This window comes from Mastigoproctus giganteus, chromosome 8, assembly GCF_048544385.1.
Source record: "Mastigoproctus giganteus isolate SK-2022 chromosome 8, ASM4854438v1, whole genome shotgun sequence".
Classification (NCBI taxonomy): domain Eukaryota; kingdom Metazoa; phylum Arthropoda; class Arachnida; order Uropygi; family Thelyphonidae; genus Mastigoproctus; species Mastigoproctus giganteus.
In genome coordinates, this window is record NC_143582.1 from 74,619,540 (window position 1) to 74,641,547 (window position 22,008).

Genomic DNA, 22,008 nt, shown 5'->3' on the forward strand with positions numbered 1-22,008 from the left:
AGGATGTTTCAAAGGATTCTCCTTATGACACGCTGACTTATTTAGGATAGATTTATGATGAAGTAGACCATTGAGGAAACCACAGAATGGAGAAGAACTTCAGGAGATACATTGTGTGATTTTAACTTGTTCTTATAATTCGAGTATATATGTTACTTTTAGGGAAAAAAACATGTAAAATAAGTAATCCTTCTAAAAGTGTTCATATCATCTCGAACGAGCCTAATTTATGTTTTGATGTTGAGAAAGGAGTCGATGTGTTATTCTTCAAAGCTGGTAAGGTGTATAATAAATATAAAAAGTACTTGGCAGTAAGTTGGAGGAGGAAGAAAGATTCTGCGTTATTGCTTGTTGGACGCAAAGCAAAAATTGTTTCAAGTACCTTAAACTCAAGAGGTACTTCGGCACGTCTTTCCTCATGTGTCATAAAAGTCTGCATTATTTCCACAGCTTATTTCATTACAAGGAAGTACATTGAAAAGAAGAGTGAACGTGTCCGATGAAATTCTTGAACATTTCTTTAAACTTGCTGAACTAATTGAAGAAAATATGAAGCGGTACCTATCGTGGATGAATTAATCTTGCCTGCTCTTGTAAAGAAATTACTATAATAATGCTTGTGAAAGAAACAGAAGACTTTTCGGGGTGTCTTTTTTTTCAGTCGGGAGTATTAAATGTTAAGATAAAGGTTTTAATGAGAGCTCTGAAGTTTATTTGCTTCGTGGTGGGGGAGGGGATTTGATATTACGAACCAGTTTTTGTTCTGTCGAGAAATAGATGAAACGACTACTTAAAGTTACACTTATAATTTGAATTTCTGCCAATTAATTCAATCTGATCTGTCTTGAGATTATTATAGATCGCAATGCTTCTTTAATCAGTTTGAAGGTTGTCATTTGTTGCTGATTGCTGTTTTTAACACCACGAGACAATCGTGGAAGGACATTGTCCAAATAGCATTGCGGCAAATAACAAAGGCACTCGACGAATTTGTGAATGAGGCTAATTTTTATATTTCCCTTTAAAAACGACTGTTTGGAATTCTGCTGGAAGAAGTGAGGTCTAAAGTTCATATCCATATAAGATTGTTGTCACTGTGTGGTTTTTAGTAAACTCCCGCATCTTAAACATGAAATGCTTCAATGTTTCTGGTGATACGAGTATCTGAATTCGCATGTAAACTTCGTGACAAGAATTTGTATTAATATGATACTAAAATTAAACTAAAAATTTGCACTAAAAGCAATAATTTGAATTTTGGAAATTTGTTATCGTAGAGAAAATCTTTAATCTATCAGATTACAAAAGGGGAAGATGTCACTTTCTGTGACATCTTTTAGACGATAGGTGCCTAATCTTGCTATAATGCTTTGATTTCTCCAACTAAACGAGAACACTGAAAAAAATACAGACGTTCAAAAATGCGTCTGCCAGACACTACACGAGCGTCTCAGTTTCAATCTGCGGGGTCAGGGGCTTTGAAAATTCTAAAAAAAATGCGATAAAACTTTATTATTATAGATCTTGAGATTGTTAATTTTAGGTTTATTTTTAGGTTTTTTTTGTATTTTATTTTATTTTTTATTTGTAGGCTTATTATTATTATTATTGGTTTCTCACTTATTTTCGTTAGATGTTTTTAATTGGGTTTAGCAAATCATAATTAGTAGGTCACCGTTTTCGATTCAGTAAAAAAGCTAAATATTAATTATTTATAATTAAAACAGAAAGGGGTCGATGTTAAATAGACGTTACGTGAGTGTCCTTGCTACAGCTGAGGTTGCGAGTGCGCGAAGATTAAATACTGTAAATAAAAAAGCTAGTTCAATGGGAATAATTCCTAGGAAAAGATCTCTCTCTACCTTATATGAAATTTGTTGAAAATGGAGTTACGATTACTTGTAGCACCTATTCCGAAATTTTTATCAATTCCCTGTACAGAATAGGTTTATTTTTCTGTTTTTATTATTTATTTGCATTTTGTAGTCGATTTGTTTATATGAAGGATTAAAAAAATAATAATAATTTCTGACAGAAAAACTTTATAGCCCTCGTGCGTGACCGAGTTACTCGGTCACGCTCTGGAAAAAAAAAAAAAAAAAAATTAAGTTCTTGAACTTTCTTCCCATCTTTCGACGGGATCGATCTCAGCCCTTCTGACCCCTACAAGAACGGCGATCGGAGCGCGTCTGTGCTGGCAACGAAGAGATCTGTGGTATGGTATCTTGTAGTGTAGGTTTTAATGGTAATGTTGGGAAAGAACATGATTCAGATTCGTTTATATTACCCGATTTTGCATTATTGCGATTTTCCTCTTTTTGTAATTGTTTATATTTTTCTTTCTACTCGATATCATAAAGTAATTAATAGCCTTTCTCAGTATGCCCTCCCAGCATGTGGGCGCTGTCCAGTGATGAATGTAATATATTTTTTTTATCTGAATTAGTAATAATACTTCCCCCAGTTTTGGGGCTCTAAGAAAGGAAAAAGGCTTCCTTTCTTAGTTATACGTTTTGTTTTCCCTCAAAACGTCTTCCCCCGTTCACTAGCTCTCAGTGGAGGCAAAATAATCCCTGACTTTTTCATGTTTATGGAAGAGGAGCGATAAAATGGCCACTAAAACCTTTTTATGTTTGCGAGGGGAGATTCCTTTTCTTGTTTCCATCAAGACATTTAACGTTTCACGCTCAGTTTATAGACACCTCACACACTGGCATCTCATGCCCCTAAACTGCATTGGCACTAATCTAAACAAGACAAAGGAATCTCTTCAGATTCTTTTGTTTTGACGATGTCAGAATCGACACTCTAAGGTATGCGAGCTTCAAAAAAGATATTCCTTCTGCCGAAGCTCTTATATAACCATGTTGGGCCTCTTTGTTAAATGAATTACAGAGCGGGACAAAAGCCCAGAGGCAGAGCGAACAAGACAGCCGAGAACTTCTCTGTTCGAGCACTCTTCTTTCACCTTCACGTACCAAGAACGTGAGCGAATTCCTGTGGGATAATAAAGAGCTGTGGGAGAACGTGACCGGAGAGGTAGTCCTGATCAATGTGCTTGTGACGTCACTTTGTGTCTCCTGATGAATCACGCGAAATAACCAGAGCAAGAATAAGACACCATTCGGCCATCTTTGTAATTATATTAAGGCAATATTTGCTTCACTAACACTTTCTGTTGGATTGATGCTCTTTCCAGGCGATCAACTAATACAGCGAGTCACTTAGAGAAATTAGTGGTCTAATTTCTCTAAGTGACTTTAATTCTCTTGAGCTGTTGTTGGTGTGATGCGGTTGATTAAAACTTAAATGCGTAGATATTTTCCATTTATCCTCATTGATGTCAGTCGGCCTCTACTCAGATGGCGACTTTTCATAAATTCTCACTAATTGGTCACGAAGACTGGCCTACGATATTGCCTGCCGCCTTTTATTATGCGTGGTAAAGGTAATACGCTGGACTCCAGCAATTCCACTTCCAATAACCATCAAGTCTAAAAATAAACCCTCATCCGAAATATTTAAGGCGGTTATCTCTGCTTATCAGCTCTTCGTGCACATCGTAAACAGTTTTCTCAACTGAAGGCGGCGGTGGAGTAGTTTCTTAAATAATTGATGCACTCCAAGTCGATGCCCCGTATAGCTGATTGCTTGCTCGTGGAATTTTAGCGGCTCGTGAAATTTACATGAATCCTGCGGTTGTTTAGGTGATCAATTAGTCCTAATTATAGGGAATACGGAAACCTGTAGCTATAACAGCACCATCAGTTTAAGGAAACTACAAGGTAGGAATGAAAGTTTCTACCCTTATTCATTTAGTTTTGCTCGCATGAAAGTGTCACGGAAGGAAGAACTTTGTTTTTTGTTTATGGCAGTGTTATGAGATTAATATTAAAATAACTACGAAAAAAAAAAAAAAAACAGCAATACGGGAAGAAAGGTCGAGAGAATATTTGTAGTTTACTTGAGATGATTAAGCAAGTTGGGGCAGTGACGGATTTAAGCATAAACAGGGTACGCGGCCACCTAAGGCCTTCGAACTTAGTGTAGGCCCCACTGGTACAGTCAAGTGGGGCCTACACATTTCTAAAACCATTATGGTTATTATTAAATTAATTTATTCTATTTTGATCGCCAAAAGAGCCGGCAGTTACATATTACAATACTTTCATTTTGCATCACTCCTTTTCAAATTGTTTCTGTTGTAATACAAGTGCTTCATATAAGGTGATCTCCCATTTTACTATACTGTGTTCTCTGAATATGTTTAAAAATATCCATTAAAGATATAATTATTTATTTATTTCCTTAATTTTTCACAGTTAAGTCTTAAATTATCCACACTTTCGGTATAACACAGGAATCTGTAAAATCCAGTAATTTACAATCTGGAATTATTTAAAATTCAGATTGTGAAACAAAAATTTTACAGTCCAGAAATATTAAGATTGCAATCCAGCACTCGTATCGTCGATGGCATTTGTCTTTAGATCTTGAATCTCTCTTTTCGGTGTTCTCGATTATTTAGAAAACTTTACAATTTAACTCGAACTGCTGTTGCAAATTATAAGCGTTTTGTGGCTGGTCATTCAGCGCTTGTGACAAGTTTGACGTCGCTTTACAACAGCTGAGAGCGAAGAGAGACAGAAAATGCCCAGTGTGGGTACAGATGGAAAAGTGTACGCTTCATTAAATCTATGGAGAAATGTATTATTAAATCTTCGTTTAATCTACTTGCTGATGTGCACGTACAATAGATTTTACCCTACCCTTCTCAACTGCATGACCAGTTATAATGGCGACAAAAACGAAACTTAAGGCGTCTTTGTTATGAGTGTGTAAGAAGAATTTTTTTGTTATATATCCTCCAAAGTGAAAGTTTTTTTCTCTAAGCACATTCATTGACATTTTCTCTAATATTATTCTTGGCTGGAATTTAAAATTGACTTTACAGTACGTGACACATTTGCTGTGATTTTTTTTTTAATGTCATGTGTTTACATTTAAAAAATTGAACTGGTTATTTACATTTTTAACCTCAAGCACTGTCTTTTAGTCATTTTAAAAGTTCAGTTGTTAGTGATTAATTTTGAAACGTTCTTCTCCAGAACTGCTAAACCACTAGGGATAAAATTTTAAAAATCGGTACATCTCGTTCATATTTCTACGTTTTGTGTAGTGTATTATGCTTTAGAATTGTTTGTGAAAATTGACCCGCGAAATCGAACCTTAGTTCTATCACATTCTACGTTCATTTTGTGCATGTAATATGACCGAATCCATATGCATTTTAACAACGTAGAAAATTGACCACACGTAAGCTAAAGAGAAAGAGGGGGGTGGGGAGAAAGAAAAAACGAAGTTAAAGTAATATCAGAGGTTTAAAAAAAAATTCAACGCAAATTCATTTCAGAAAGAGCGACATTTCAGAAAGCATTTTTTCCTAAACGAAACGCATAATTAAAATTTTCTTAACAATTGTAATTCCAAAAACAAAAAAAAAAAAAAAAAAAAAGAGAGAGAAAAACAAAAACCCTTTTCTTTTTTTAATAACGAATAAGAATGAACTTGCCTTTCGGCAGTAAATTAAATTTGTAATATTACTAAGTAAGCGTTCGTTTGTCTTGTCCAATTTATTCTCTACTTCTAACAACACGTCCAGTTTATTAATTGCAAATATCTTCCGTCTTTACACTGCAAAGACAAAAATAAGATATTCAAATAATTCTCGCGTAAGTAAGAAATTTTATGCATGCAGATATCGCCTCATTTTTCTGATCTTTGAAATGCACCGAAAAAGCATTCCAAAGGGGACAAAACCTCGTTTAGCTATTTGCAATATTAAAAAGCCTTTAATCAAAGCAAGAATTGTTTTACGACGAAAACCCATGATTTTATGGTTTCAGTCAGCTACCAATTTCCAATTCAAGTGCACTGCTTGTCACGTTATAAAAGTCCAAGCAGAGCTGGCATTAGCACGTGCGCCGGGTTTAACTTCTCCCCTCACCCTTCATACATGGCAGTTCATAGCTGCCATGTACGAAGTTTGTTGAATAGATCAGTATCATAATGGATAAATGATGCAAGGAAACAGACTTTTTCTGCATCTGCCTAAAAATAAAATAAATAATAAAAAAAAATCTATCATTCACACCCTTCCCCCCGTCGCCAAAAATGTATGTCCAGTTCCGCTTTGAACTTTACCAAACTATCAGCCACGACCACTGTTGTACGCAATTCATCCTAGTAATCTACAACATTCAATAGTCTTGTGGAATGAATGTTACTCTCCAAAATTTTGTAGTATTTGTGCGGTTTAGTTCTTCTTTCAAATGGCAGTTAAAATATACCTCCCTCATTGATTTTAATGATTCCCCTCGGGGCTTTATACACACTTCAGGTCCCCTATAACCTATCTAGTTGTCAAACTTTGCAATCCGCACTTTTTGAACCGTTCTTCAAATGGACCTCGATTAGCACCTCTCACCAATCTGTTTGCCCGTATTTGAACCCTTTTCTATATCTCTTCCTTTCTATATCTCTTGCGGTCTCCAGACTTGAACACAATATTCTAGATGCAGTTACATTAAAAAAAAAACAAAAAAAAAAAAAAAAAACAGTGACCTTTAGAACATGTTTTGTGTGTGGGTGAGTAAAAAGTAATGTGAATTTTTGTTATGAGCAGCGGTACAGTTTTACAAATCTGTCTGCGGTTTGCGAAACGGTGTTTAATATGCCGCCAAGTTTCGTATATGTATTTATTTGTATTTATTTCCGATTAGCGATAAGGCTGTCTTTTTGACGTAGGCGATAACCAAATACATAATTTTTCTCCTAAAGCTAAACCTAAGAATGGAAAGTTTCTGGTGTAACTTCGTTATACAGACTTTAAGAATTCCTCCAACCTCTGGGAGGATTTGAATCAGGACACGGAATGGACCGAAACGCCGTTCCAGTTCGACACATGAATTGGTAATGTCATGCAATAATTGGTTATTAAAATAACATATTTTATTAACGAGCGTTCCGTTTCATAAATTTTCCATTTCGATCCCTTAATTTTGTCCCCTCCTCTAAACGAGTCACAAGTAGCAAACAGGCTATACTCCAACAAGAACGAAAATCTTCAACGGTAACTTTAGGTTTACAATAAAGGGCAAGTCAATTTTCGGAAAAATGGACGACATTTTTATTTAACTCCAGGCCACTAAATGTTGTCATCTTCATGGCATTTTATCTCTTCCCCCTCCCCTTCTCATAAATTTATCTATTCTATACAAAGTTCATTGTAGGAAAAGACCTAGAGGTAATTGTACATTCTGACATGAAGTTCTCTGAGCAGTGCAGACAGGCTATTAGTGAACTACGTATTTGGATATTTTTCTTTACGATTTTGTTTAGATGGCTACTACAAATAATCCTTTATTGGATTCGTTGGAATCCAATTTTTCATTGCTTTATTGGAAGCAATGAAAAATTATAACTTCATTGCAATATGCTATAATGTGACCTTTGTTTAGAAAGAACCTTTTTGAAAATCTTTAAAATTCTGCATTTGTATTTTTAAAATAAACTTCCACTGTTTTCTATAATACAATTGCATACAGAACTTAATGAACCGACTGTGACCGGGTTTTATTTTAAGTGAAACGCTATTTATTTATTCTTTTGAACTCTTTTCGAATGTGCTGCAATGATTTATTAATGGGTTCTGTTTATCATATTCTGAGTTAATTATATGAGGATGCTTCCTTGGATACTTTCAAAAAGCCTCTAACGAAGTCTTATTCATAACGGCTCTTGGATGAAATTCAGAGAATCCAGAACTGTAATGTGCTGACGGAAATGGCCCAGCTGCCGTAAGAAGGAGGGAGTTTATTAAGTCGTAATACGAAGTCGTTATTATCAAGGGAACAACAGGAGAGAGAACAAAGCTTACCAGCAACAAATTAAATGCTGTATCAAAACAAGATTGGTGTACTAAATTACAATCGCTCGTATGCAGATTCAACAAATCGATTGCTCTAAAAGGGATGCTAAAAAGGTAAGTTCCCAACAGATATTGTCTAATGTTTAAATGGTTTTCGTACGGTAGAAGACGAATAGCATTCGTCCTTAAGTGCGCGAGCCTGAAGAAAACCCTAATTTCCCAAAGCTACAAAGCATCTCTGGGCTCAACTATCTAGTCTGATTCTTCCTTGATTGCTTCGTCCTAATGTGATGTTGCAGGAAGTGAGAGGAAAAAAATAAAGAAAGAAACGTTAACCGATTTGCCAAAGAAACTCCGCTTTGTGCCGCTCATTTAGTTCGCTCCGACTTCCGGAGACTAAGGAAGTTTAAGAAAGGTCTCCCGTCATTACCTAGACAAGGCACTAATTTCTTTTGTGTCTGCAGGTTTGGCCATTACCTTCTGAGGCCATTAAAGATATGTATACTACCGTACACTTCCTCTCCCTCGCCTCTGTACCGAAAGCTGTCTTTATCTTGATCAGAACCGAATCTATCGCCTCAGTGTTCTGCTGAATGTAACTGGAATTCATTAAATCTGTAGTTTGATGGACTTTGGTAGAATTTTGTTGTTAGAATTTCTTTCGAAAAGAACTGTAATTTACCAGGGCTAGATTAAGAGACTGGCCTCACGTACTGGTCATTTAGGGCACCATCCAGGAATCAAAAGGGAAAATTTTAAGAAAAATTCTCATTAATAAAATATCTTATTTTTACCGATCAATTATGTACCCATCATTACCGATGTGTGTGACGAAGTGCACCAGAACAGTGTTCCGGTGCACTTCGGTACATTCAAAGCCTTGTTCCCACACACATGTAAATGTTACAATATTGAGCATTTAACTTATTATTGTATTCCACTTTTAACGTAATAGGAAATCATAAAACAGTATATAAAAAGATTAAAAATAATAAATAAAAATTCTGTAGCAGGACCATAATGTGTTCTGCCGCTAGCATATTTAACGTGTTTTACATTTAACAGTCATCGGCAGGCGTTAAAAACGTTTAATTTTCAGATATTAATAAAATTAATGGATAATAATACAACAATGTTTTTATTTTATTAATAATAATTACACATCGGTTACTGAAAGTATTGGTCTGTGATGATTAAAGTAGGATAAATAATTTTTACATTGAAGAGACTTTAGTTCACGACTAAATTTATCGAAAGATCTGATGACATGTCCAGCCTCACAGTTTAATTGTAAAGAAAAAAATACAGTATTACTTTCAATCTGAAAACACCAGGTGACTTGAAACCAGATGCGTTTTCGAATTAACGCATTTCCCAGTTTCCGATTTTTTTTTTTTTTTTTTTTTTTTGTCTCTTAAAACTTTAATATTTCTGTTCCTAAATTCTTTAGCTTTCCAACGATATGCTATACGTCCACATTATCCCTTTTATTACGTGAAAAAATTTCCTTGATCACATGTTCATATTTTCCACTATCCTGAAAAAACTACCGCAATTTTCAGAGGTTTGAAAGTTTTTCCTCTAGTATAGAGCTAAGATGAAGCTCCGTGCAAAAATTCATTAAATTTGGTCCAGTAGAGGATAAATTAAACTGGAATAAATTTTCGTAACGCTTTTCGCATGACGGTTTTTCGTTACAAAATTTTTGGAATAACGCCAGTAAAAACGTTTTTAACGTCAAAACATTTTCTTGTTTTAGAAAAAAAGTCTTCCCTCGCTGTTTAGTACAGTGACAACGATCACCTTCCTTCCTTCCACATTATGAGGAAAAGGCGTGGGTTCGAACTAGTGATGGACATTATCGACTGAAATAATCGATTATAACCTCTCGATTATGCCCATCACTGTTTCGAATCGCTCGCAGTGACAGCGGCAGAACGTCATTAAAAACATGAAATTCCTGTTGATTCACAGGGTCTGCTCCCACACTTAGTCTGTGAGACTAATGTAGGGGCGGACTAAATGATGCAGGTCATAGCAAAAACTCGCTCTGCGTGATAATGTAGTTATTATTTCAACGGAATGCAGCACGGAAGGCATTCGCAGAGGATTATGCAAATTAGGAAAAAAGCTGCGTTGTTTGGAATGTTGCCTTAATTCATACTGTTTGAAAAAACAAATAAATAACTCAAACTATATGAGTTAAGGCAAACAGTCGAATTTTTAAAACTTAAACCTTCACCGGTGACAATTTTTGTTGTGTATATGTGTGGACAATTTACCAAAATCACAATGTCTCATAACAGTTAGATATTCTTTTCATTTCTGTTTTGGTTTGGATGCCTTGGAATGTGAAGACAGAATTGACCAGTGAATGTTATGCTGCATATCGTGCTATGTGAACCTCTTTGAATTGGTGAAAGACAAAAATAGCATGGCGTCCGCAATCCCATGGTAAGGCGTGAACCAACCATCCATAACGAAGGCTGCTGTTTCTCTCTTACAAAAATCTCGGATTTGTCGAGGAGCAGCAAAAATGAAATAGAATATCGAAACGTCTGTTCTAGCCAGAACTTCTGTAATCAGACACTGCAAGAATGGAATTCGTTAGCTGACAGTACGAGAATTTCTTTTTTACTTTGTTACAAAGAGAAATGAAAATTGTGAACTATATATTGTGTGCAGGGCTTCTTTTGTGTGCCTAGATATAAATGGACGGATGGAAGAATTGGGAATGTTGGGTGACTATTTTTGGTTTTTGCGAAGAGTACGTAAGAGAAAAAGAAATATTGAATTTTTTGCCACTTTTATATATATTTTTTGTTTTCATATTTCTGAGTAATTTAAGGGTATGATGTTTTATTAGTGAGTAAAAATTTATTCGCTTTTAATAACGTTATTTCAAAATGCATAATAACTATATGCATGCGCATACTCACGTGTCTTGTTTAAAAATAAAATACAACAAAAATTTCACGTGCTAAAAATTTCTGCTTATCAACCAAGCAGTTTTAATTGCAGTCTATATGTATTTTAAAATAATGGAAGCACCTGATATGAAAGTAGTGGGTTTTATAATAACCGTATAATAAATATTTGCGAATATACAGCGATGGTTTTGTTGTTTTTTTTTTTTTGTTTCTTGCCGGTAGTACTCCGAAGGAAAGACGATAAAAGCTGAAGTTTATTTAGAGGTAATATTTAGAGGATGCATGAAGAAAGTGTGCCATCTATCTCAATTTCAAAGAGATCATATTGTTGCTGCACGTTTAGCAGGGGCATCAGTGATTAAAACAGTGATTAAACTGATTTGTTTAATGTATCCGGAGTTTGTTATAGGCCTAATGACTTTGATGAGTGCAATGAACAATTATAGAGAGAAATAGAGTGGGCCAGTAAATCAGAGTGTCTTATAAACACGGCTTTTGTGGATTTATTGGATGATTATTTTCTGCAGCAGCAGCATGTTCAAGAGACAACCAGAGGAGGTAATAATCTTGATTTGATTATCAGCAGTGATTATTCATTAATTAAGAATTTACAGATCACTGACAGTGATCACAATATATTGATGTGGGATTTACTTAAAGAGGTAACTGCCATCAGGGGTAAAGGGAAGGGTTTTTGCTTTCGTAAAAGTGACTCGGAAATTTTGAAAATTCTATACAGTGGGACCAACTGATGATGTTAACAACAGAAAATTCTAAATGTGAAGCATTCAAGGAATTAATCTTGGAAGCTACTAGGCTTTACATACCAACTAAGAAATATTGTTCAAGGTTTAGGCCTAAATGGATGTCAGATGAACTAATCAGACATATGGCAGAGAAGAAAAATGCATGGGATACATACAAATTAACACGTGACACAGAAGCCTATGATAGATACAAGTTGATCTGTAACCAAGTTACAAAGGAGGCTAGGCAGGCGAAGGCTAATTATGAGAAATCTTTGGCAAAAGATGCAAAGAAAAACAGCGAAGATATCTTTATATATTTAAACTCTAGAAGGAAGGGGATGAATCAGATTGGTCCACTTGATATCAATTGTCGATGATCCTCCTCAGGTAGCTAACAAACTAAATTAATATTTTGCATCTACATTCACACATGAGGAGTTCATACATGATTCACACATTCAAGGAGGAAAGGCCCAGATGTTTATCAAAATCTAACAGGAGTTAAATGATTTTGTAATAACTGAGAGCAAAGTGGAGGAAAATTTGTTGAAGTTAAACAAGAAAGGCACCTGGAGTGGATGGGATCTATCCAGTTATATTAAAGGAGGTGGCAAAGGAAGAAAGGAAACCCTTAGCCATAATTATGAGAGCTTCCTTGGACTCAGGAGAAGTCGTGATACATTTGCACACCTCCGGTCCCCATGGACTGGAGGTGTGCAAATGTATCACCAATTCACAAAGGGGGTTCAAAAGGTGACACGAGTAATTATAGACTTGTTAGTTTAACTTGTGTTCCGGGGAAACTGGAACTGGTTAAAGAAACATTGCAGGATCATATACACAAGACTGCAGTTATAGCTCGAATACAGCATGGGTTTGTTAAGGGGAAGTCTCGCCTGATCAATTTGATTGGGTACTATGGCGTCGTCACCAAGGAACTGGATGCAAAAAATAATTTTGATATCATATACTGTACTTGGATTTCTGGAAAGCTTTTGATCCTGTTGCGCATGGAAGACTGCTGAACAAATTGGAGCAGTGTGGCATTGGAGGCAAATTGCTGCTATGGATAAAGGGACGGTTGAGGGGGAGAAGACAGAGAGTGGTAATCAATGGACACTGCTCTTCGTGGACTAATGTTATTAGTGGAGTCCCTCAGGGTTCAGTGTTGAGTCCATTGTTGTTTTCTGTATTCATTAATGATATTGATGAAGATATATCAAGCTTAATGTCAAAGTTTGCAGATGATACAAAAGTTGGTAAGGTTGTTAATAACAGTAATGACAGTATGCTGCTACAACAGGTCCTTGAGAAGTTGGGCAGATGGGCTGGGAAGTGGCAACTGAAGTTTAGCATTGACAATTGCAAAGTACTGCATATGGGTAGCAGTAACCCCAGAGAAATGTACCAACTGGGTGGTGTTACACTCAGGGTAGTGGAGAATGAAAGAGACCTGGGGTAATTGTGCAGTCAGATATGAATTTTTCTGCGCAGTGCAGACAGGCTGCCAGATTAGGTCATGGGGTATTATCAATGATGTACAGGAATTTGGCGAGCAGGGATAAGGAGGTGATTATTCCATCGTATAAGGCAATGGTCAGGCCACACCTTGAGTACTGCGTACAGGTGTGGAAGCTACAATTTTAGGAAGGATGTACAGTTGCTAGAACGAGTACAGAGAAGGGCAACAAGACTGGTGAGGGGAACAAAGGGGTGATCTTACAAAGAAAGGCTTAAGTTCTGCAAATTGAAGCGTCTGGAGGCACCTGCGAGGCGATCTGATTCAGGTGTATAAGGCTTTGAATGGGCAGGCTCAAAGCTGATGGGATTCTTCCTCTTGCTCACATTACAAACCTGAGGGTGCATAAACTGAAATTGAGGAAAGACAGTTATCGCAAAAATGTGTGGGAATTTGCCTTTAGCCAGCATAGTTGATTGCTGGAACAAACTTCCATCGTGGAAGTTGATAGCTTAAATAAATTCAAGGCAGAACTAGACAAACATTTAGAATGAGTGGATTGGGAAATATGAATTTTTTTTTTTTTTGCCAGATGCTGTATAAGCTTGCTTTCGTGTATGATATGCCTCTACTAATGTTAAAAGCAACTGTATCGAAAGTGATGTCTGCATTCACCAAGCATGGAAAAGCAAAAACTGATAAAACGTAGAAAATCGAAGCTGACTGAAAGAGACTGCCAGACACTGAAAAAGTGAATTGCAAAAGTAAGCTCTGATATGATAATTAAGACCGTTGCATTATGCGGTTTAAATCCTGCTTGCCGCAAAAGCAGATGAAAGGAAAAGGTAGTCCAACAAACGTGTTATAATTTCTCCGAGGCCATATCGCATTATAACCTTAAATTTCTCTCCTCTATCTTTCATTCAGTACTAATTTCATAACTTATCGCAGACTTCTCTTGCAAATTATAAAAATGTGGCAGTTCAAACAGCGCTTGTGTGAGCTGGTGACCAGTTTTACTTAACTTTTGAAGAGAGACAAAAAATGGCCAACGTGGGCACGAAAACGTAAGTGTAAAAATATATGCTTCATTAAATCTATGGTTCAATAAATAGTGACTTACTGACACGTACTTACAGACAATAGATTTAATTCCACACAATCAAGATTTTTGCCTGCCATTATAGCCAAATTATAAAACTACTTCAGCTGCATGATTGAAGTAGGGAAAAAAAAAAAAAAACAACAGAGCTTTGCTTTAGATCACTCACTTGACTTCCCACTCCTTATTAACGTTATGGAAGAGCATGCCTTGTCAGGGATCTTGAGCCGCCTATTTTTTTCCCTCTCTGCTGTAGATATAATGGCGACCTTTATTGTTACGTGCGAAAATTTATTGAATTTCTCCACTGGATGTTAATAAAGCCGAAATGTCATGTAAATTGATAAAGTACACACATCTTGTTAATTATTCCCTAAAAGAAGATTTTTTTTTTTTGTTAAAAAGAAAGTACTTTTTTCTCTGAAGTATACCTTATTCCCTTTGAACCTCTTAGAATTCTTTAGTATAGTATATTTAGGGAAGTGATTTTTTTTACGTATTTTACGGACATGTCCAAATTTTAACCTTTTTTTTTTTTTCTCTCTCACGGTAACACTGCTCATTTTCTCTAATCATTTTTAGTAGCGACCACAGCCAATTTTTGATATGCAGTTTCTGCAACAATTTTTTTTTTTATTTTTATTTTTTGGAACCGTCTTTTATTAGCTGTTTCTGCGAGTATTCTGTCCTCATTTTTCGTAATAACGATCCTGCTACTCTTAATTCATTCGAGCCTTTATTTTTAATGAGTTACTGCCTCCATTCTCTGCAATAATGATGTGATCAAACGTATTGATGGTAGGATCACATATCGGAGAAACTCGTATGCCGAATATCTTACGCTCGGCAACTTTTATCAGCAAGAAAAATGTCAGTAGCCCTAGCTTTTTGCATAAAATATTGCGCACTAAAGTTTATTATTGGTAATAAAACTTATTGACGATAAAACTATTGGCAATATTTTAGAGCACGTAAAAGCAGCATTTTCCCCTGTACGTACCAGCAGACAGTTTCGTTCTTTTGTTTCCAGGCTTTTTAGCCCTTTGGATTTTACTGAAAATCAAAGGGCGTTTCCAGGGCTAAAACTCATGGAAATCGTCCTAAATTGATTTTTATTAAAAATCAAAAGCCTAAAACCCTTTTGATTTTGTTATTATGAATAATTTAGTCCTGATTTTAAATTTATTCGTTAAGAACTTAACCGAAATTATTAAAGCCTTTTTCCATACATGGAATTAGACTCTTACGTTTGTTTATTAGCAAATATCTGCTTGAATTCTTTGCGCAGAAGCTTGATTTCAGTAACTCATTTCTGGACAGAAGTCCTTCAAATAAAGGATTTTCTTGATCCTTTTTAGTTTGCGGCTTTCTAGTCTTTATAGGCTTCGTGTTCGTAAGTGGTTTGACTATTTTTCTATTCTTGTCAGCTGACTACGGCAGATAGCATTCAATTGGCAGTGAGTTATAGCTTCTCTAATCTGGCTACGTGAAACGGTTACTTAAATTAAACCAGTTGTGGGGCGTTTTTATGATGATAAAACACCTACCCTTTTTCCGCAATTCCTAATCGTTAATCTATTCCAATGCACTTAGAGACCAATGAAATGGAAGAGCTACTGTCTCATTCACGTGGCGTGCTCTTTACTTTAATATATTGCCCGTAGTCCGTTGTTGGCGCATTTGCTGTCAAACACGCCATGTACGTGACTGGTGAAACAAGTACGCCACGTTAATTGTTCATAAACGTTCTCAGCGAACTTTGGAAATGGCTGCAATACAGCGCACTATTAATTGAATACCACTTTCATTATAGGCATTCGGAAGACTGGGATTATCAAAGTAATACCATAATAAATAAATTCTGTCGACAGTCATTTAAAATGTTTCTTGACGCTGATAGCGAACGGGCAATTTCCGGTAGGCGATTAATCCGTAAGGTATATTTCAGTTTTCTATGAACATATATATACGGGTTGTTTATCTTCACGCATGGCCTAAGACGTAATTAAGAACTTCAGTTTTCAACTCGGGTTTCCGCGTTCGCACTGTTTATTGAACCAGCTTCCTTTTTTCTACCAATCCATAAAATTTTTGCGTTTTTAATGATTTTTTAAAATTTTTTTAATTCCTTTAAGTTTCCATTCAAGTTCGCATAGCATTTCAGCATTTGGAACTTGGCAGGATGTTTGTTCATGAGTGGTTCTGGTGTTGCATTACAAGAGTAGCATTTCAAGTATCACTTCCTAGGAAAGAAAAGTTTTCGCCCTCTCGGTTTTGCTCAGAGAGAGAGAGAGAGAATTTAGATTATGTTTTTTTTTTTTTCCTTTTAAATCATAATTCTGATTCTTCACTAAATAGCAGGTATGTAATATTCTGATGAAACCGGCGATTGTATTTTTAGAAGTTGAAAGGATGTTGTTATGAGCTCTTGCACGTGTAATTGTCATTTTCGTTACTTGCTATATTGCTATCCTTCAACGAGAAAATCCAATCTTCATTCTTTTTTCAGGTGCATTAACATATATGCGTGTAGCGCCTGTTGTCTTCACTATGTCCGCCTGTTCGTCCGCATGTAATAACTTGGCTCCCAGTGGATTGATTTTCATGAAATTACATATTTGGTGCTTAGAAATATTTGTCGAGCCATTCAATATTTTATTAATATTGGAAGGATAGAATTCTGGCAATGTTATTTTCTTTTTTTCTTTCATGCATATGACGTAGGCTATCCATATACCGCATAACATTGGATATTATGTTACAATTGTTCCCTGAGTTGAGGAACAAATGAGCAACATGGCGGATGCATATAAACGCAATGTTCTAGGTTCGTGTATAAAAGGAGTTTTCTTTTTGTTCTTTTTTTTTTTTTTTTTTTTTAATAAATGATGAATTATTACTGTTTGCTAACGCCCCTAAAGTGTAACTCAGTGCGTACATTTTAACTTTTTTTTTATCATAGTTTTGGGAATGAATGGGAATCAATAAATGTTAGGTTTTTTTGTGTTTTTTTTTTTTTTTTTGCTTTACTGTTACGGAAATGTGAGGGAAACATAAGTCTTGAGGAAAATTAACATAAATGTTGAATTGGTGACATCTTATCGAGATTAATTTTCCAGATGCCGCATATAAGGAAAAGAAAAAAAAAAAAAAAAAAAAAGCACACTTTTGGCATCCTATTCCAAACTTGTCTTATCCATTTTGTACAATTTCCCAGGAAACAAAAAAAAAAAAAAAAAAATTAATTAATAAAAATAAATAAATATTTAAATTAAATTTTCTGCGCTATTTTACTTGCCCTAAGTTAATTTACAAAATTGTCTCTGAATTTTCCAAATAATAAATTAATTGAGAAATAAAAATACGTTTTACCATCAGATACAATAAATTTCTTTTAATTTCAGGATTATCTGTCAAGTTGGACAGTATGAAATGTGAAACGAGAAAATTGGTTTTATAATTGATTTATTTGACAAAACAACTGAAATTATCAAAAACTGTTTGTAAATACAAATACCATTAACTTATAAAACAATTGTTTTCTTGATTATCTTTTAATTTATTCTGTCATTTGGTTTGCGTTGATCACTCGATTATAAATTTTTTTATATTAATTTTGCTTATTATGATGTAGTTTTCAGCGTAATTTGCATATTTCCGTTTGGTTTAGATCTTCGTCGATTGGCTGGGTTAACGTTCGGTTTGTTCGTTATGTTTGCTGTTTTTAACAACAGAGGGCGGTGCCATGGCAAAAGTTGAGATTTTTAGTTTAGGCTTCAGTTTTTATTTTCTTTGTGTTCGGACCGTAGAGCGACATCCATTGACATTTGATATATACAAAATTGTCTCTGAATCATTCCCTGTGGATGTAGGTGTTGCTTTGTCTTTTTCTTATATTTATGATTTGATTTTATTTTGAAAATTATAATATCTCGGTACTCTAGTAGCAGAGCCGTACCTTTCAATTGCAGCATTGATTTTCTCCATTAGTTTCGTAGTATAAATTCGTGTTCGTTTTTCTACAAGAGTCCTTGCTTGCATAAAAAGTTCGAAAAATACGTTTCAGAGAGGTTCCTAAATCCGGTATTCCATTTTCTTTTTTTATGTTACATCTTCCTATATCGGTTAAAGTTGTAATTAGTTGCGCACGATGCATAATCACATCTTCGTAATTTGCAGTTCTGACCAAAATATCAGATTCAGAAATTTCAATGTAGTTGCATCAAAGCTTATTTTTCAAGTAATAAGGACGTAGAAGCCAAAGCACATATATGCTTTCTCAAATGTAAAATAAGATGTTTTTTCTTCCGAATGTAATCCTTTTTGAATTTAATAATGGTGTCAGAGAAAAACATGTGTTCGTGCCCAAATATCGGAAAACAGAGTTTTTTGATAGCAGATATATGCGATGTTAGATAAAATGCCACATGTGGTGTTATAAATAAAAGCCTGTAGAACTGTTTAGCTAAATTCTTCTTCTTTTCATTTTATTGCGTTTCAGATGAAATTATATTCAAACTGTTTATACCATCCCATATTGGGAAACCAATTTTCGCAAATCAAATATTGGGTTGTTTTTTTCTCTTTCTTTTTGTTTTTATAATATTGTGACAGAAATTTTAAAAGCAGTCATAACTTCAGAGACAGTTAGGGTATTATTTTAACAACATAAATTTGATAACAGCATTATTTTACGCTCTAGCACTACAGTACAATTTTAGAAATTACATCCGCTAATAGGCCTCTCTTTTCTCTATTTTCTAATCTGTCATCGCAGGCAGAAACGCATTTGATCATAAGCAGCAAATTTTAGTTGTCTTTCTCTCCCGCTTCCTTAAAGTTAGTCCCACCTCCCGGAATGTGCGATCGGAAGTAAAGATGGTGGTAGTGGCAGGCTTTGACACATTTGTTAATCTGTTAACAAATTGTGATGAACGCAATATTTATTTAATATTTGATAAAATATTAAAATGCAGAACAGATATAATATGTAATCTGTAATTTAGGTCCATCTTCCATCTTAGGGAAGTTTCGGCAGTCTTTGGAAAGATAATTGAAACTGCATCATTTAGCCCAATTTTAACATAAAAATTTTCAACTCAAATACGACAGGAAAAAAAAAAAAAAAAAAAAAAAATCCAGACAATAAATTGTCTAAAGCTAAAAATAAGCCAGTCAGACCCTGGTGCTTTTAACTTGTAACATCCTGTGATATATATAAGAATTCTATTCGCCAGTAAGCAGCAATAATCAAAGTACTGAATGATTAGCCATCCCTGCGTCCATTAATCATAAATTTTTGTTAATAGCTATAGCGAATGATACATTTTATATAATGGACTGCAGTATTTTTAAAGACGTGGATGCCACTGGTGCCGAGTGTGTGTTTAGTGTCAAACGGCACAAGGGGTTTCTCCGCGATTCAATGGTGCCGAGTGTGAGACACTTTTGTTTTCTTCATCACGGGCAAATAACATCAGATTCGCACAGTGGAGCGCAACTCCACAAATTTTAGAGATCGGCGGTTAAGAGTTTATTAAACGGCTCTTTGAACTCTGTGGAGAACCTCCCCGTAATTTTCATATGGTAGGTCGATATCTTAACAATCTCTCTCTCTCTCCCTCAGAGTTCTACGATCATTAATAGCAGTTATGTCTAAAATCAAACTTCCAAGTAATTTTCTTTAACACATTTTAGGTACTCTAAGCTTCTTTAATAACATAAAGTTAGGTTACGTAAAATGCGATAACTAGCGCTTAGTTTCCAATTTAGGAAACATAAATGTTATTAAATAAGGTTAGGTTACCTATAGAGTATTTTAGGGCAAGAGCCTCGTGCTACGTAGTAGAATGACTAACATAAATTAGTGCAATGGCATCAGTTTCATTCGTAGCCATCTGCCAAAGTAGTTGAATTGGCATTGTTTTAATTGTATCTCATATTGTGAATACCTTCACAACGAGTTGCCATGGTATTGCACTTCTTCGAATAAGTAACGCCTCACCAGTGGAGAAGACTAATGTTACTAATTCTCTGCGGTACCACCACCACCCAGACGGCACCGGTTCGAAGCTTATTGGAACCTCATCGGTGGGTGGGCATCATTTTAAAAACGATGCCAATTCAACTACTATGGTAGATGGCTACAAATTAAACTGATGCCATTGCACTAACCTATACCTTAGTCATTCTACTACGTAGCACGAGGCTCTTGCCCTAAAGTACTCTATAGGTAACCTAACCTTATTTAATAACATTTATGTTTCCTAAATTGGAAACTAAGCGCTAGTTATCGCATTTTACGTAACCTAACTTTCTGTTATTAAAGAAGGTTAGATTACCTAAAATGTGTTAAAGAAAATTACTTGGAAGTTTGTCCCATTTCCAGTACCTGTTAGAAATTATTAATAAAGACTAATGAGAGACCAATTAGAGACACCATGCAGTAGCAACCTTGATGCCAACCTATAAAAGTTACAGGAAAGTTCTCCGCAGCGCTAAAACGGCTGTTAGTGAACGCTTAGGCTCTTTTAGCTGATGTGCGCATTACATGAGTTATTTCTGGACGTTTCGGACCATTAGGGGTAGCTTATGTAATAACGCATTGAACATATCTATGTAATAAATATACCTGTATATGTAATAAAGGCATTGAACATCTCTCAATTAGTGGTTTAAAAGGAAGGGAAAACCTGTACTCCGTCGGGTGTAGGGCCTGACGATTTGGCCTTTGAGCAGCATAAAATGTTATTCAGGAGCAGCTGACCAACTCGTTTAGCAGAAATATACATTCTGCTCAACAGGGTGGATCTTATTCTGAGCAAATACGAAATTCATGAAGGTGACTAGTTCTAGTTGGAGAGCACTTTTGATACCATACGATTTATGACAGCGCGTGTTAATTGCAGTTGCTAGTGCACAAAGGTAAATTGATACTGTACTTTCATATCCCCGTACCCGCGAGACAAGATCATTATCGACTATAAAACTATGACACTTCAACAATGCTAAACCACGCCCAACACGTGTTCCATTGTGACAGAGTCACGCTCCTGGTTAAAGCTGTATGTATGGCGTCGGTTGAAACACGTAGCCCGTGACACGTGAATAGCATTTAGCGAATGTTCCTTTCTCAATGCGGCCGTTGTGCTAAATTTAGACCATGTGTGTGCCGCATCGATACGACTTGGTTAATAGAAATGTCGCTTCTATAGAAGTGTGTAATTAGCGGAAAGGGATGATGGGTAGCACGACGCAGATGTTAACCTGGAAACTCATTAATACTTGGTAAACACTAAGCGTGTGCTCAGCTAGACTAACCCTCTCTGCAAGTCAGTTAATATTCCCAAATCGCTAACAATTAAGTTGAATACGAACACGTTGCAACATCAAAATTGTGTTCATTCCTTCTCTACTGATGGGGCTTTCGTCGAACAGAATTCAAAATTAATGGCGAAAATAACATCATCGTGATTTAATGTTTCGGCCTTAGGGAAGAAAGGTGCTTGCTTCCTGCGAGGCACGCTTCATCGGCATCAAATCAATTTGTTTATTTTGCGTTCTCGATTACTCATTTTAGTTTCACCGTTCAAATATGAACATTCAATATAGTCCAGTCCTGCTGCATATGTCCGTATGCCCATTTTCGGAGATAATTGGAAAATTGGTGCATTCTCGGCTCCAGTTTAGCCGAGTTAAATGGCCAAGATACGCGACGTTTGGGAGTTTCAGGCCAAGGTCGATTTTTGAGAGTTATTTTTCATTAATAACTGTTGCACTCTGAATTGCAGCTTTTCAATTTTTGATAAACACAGCTACCTTCAAGAAACTTCTCGAAG

The 22,008-nt window shown here is 35.7% G+C and overlaps 1 protein-coding gene across 1 annotated transcript in view; it reads left to right on the top strand.

Annotated features, from left to right (window-relative positions):
• The first annotated feature begins 3,703 nt into the window (after window positions 1-3,703).
• Window positions 3,704-22,008, top strand: part of LOC150081642 (non-homologous end-joining factor 1-like) — a 180,963-nt gene continuing 162,658 nt past the window's right edge. The window contains exon 1 of the mRNA XM_090379505.1: window positions 3,704-3,785. The gene's annotated coding sequence lies outside the window, so the exon portion shown is untranslated. The remainder of the gene's footprint in view (window positions 3,786-22,008) is intronic.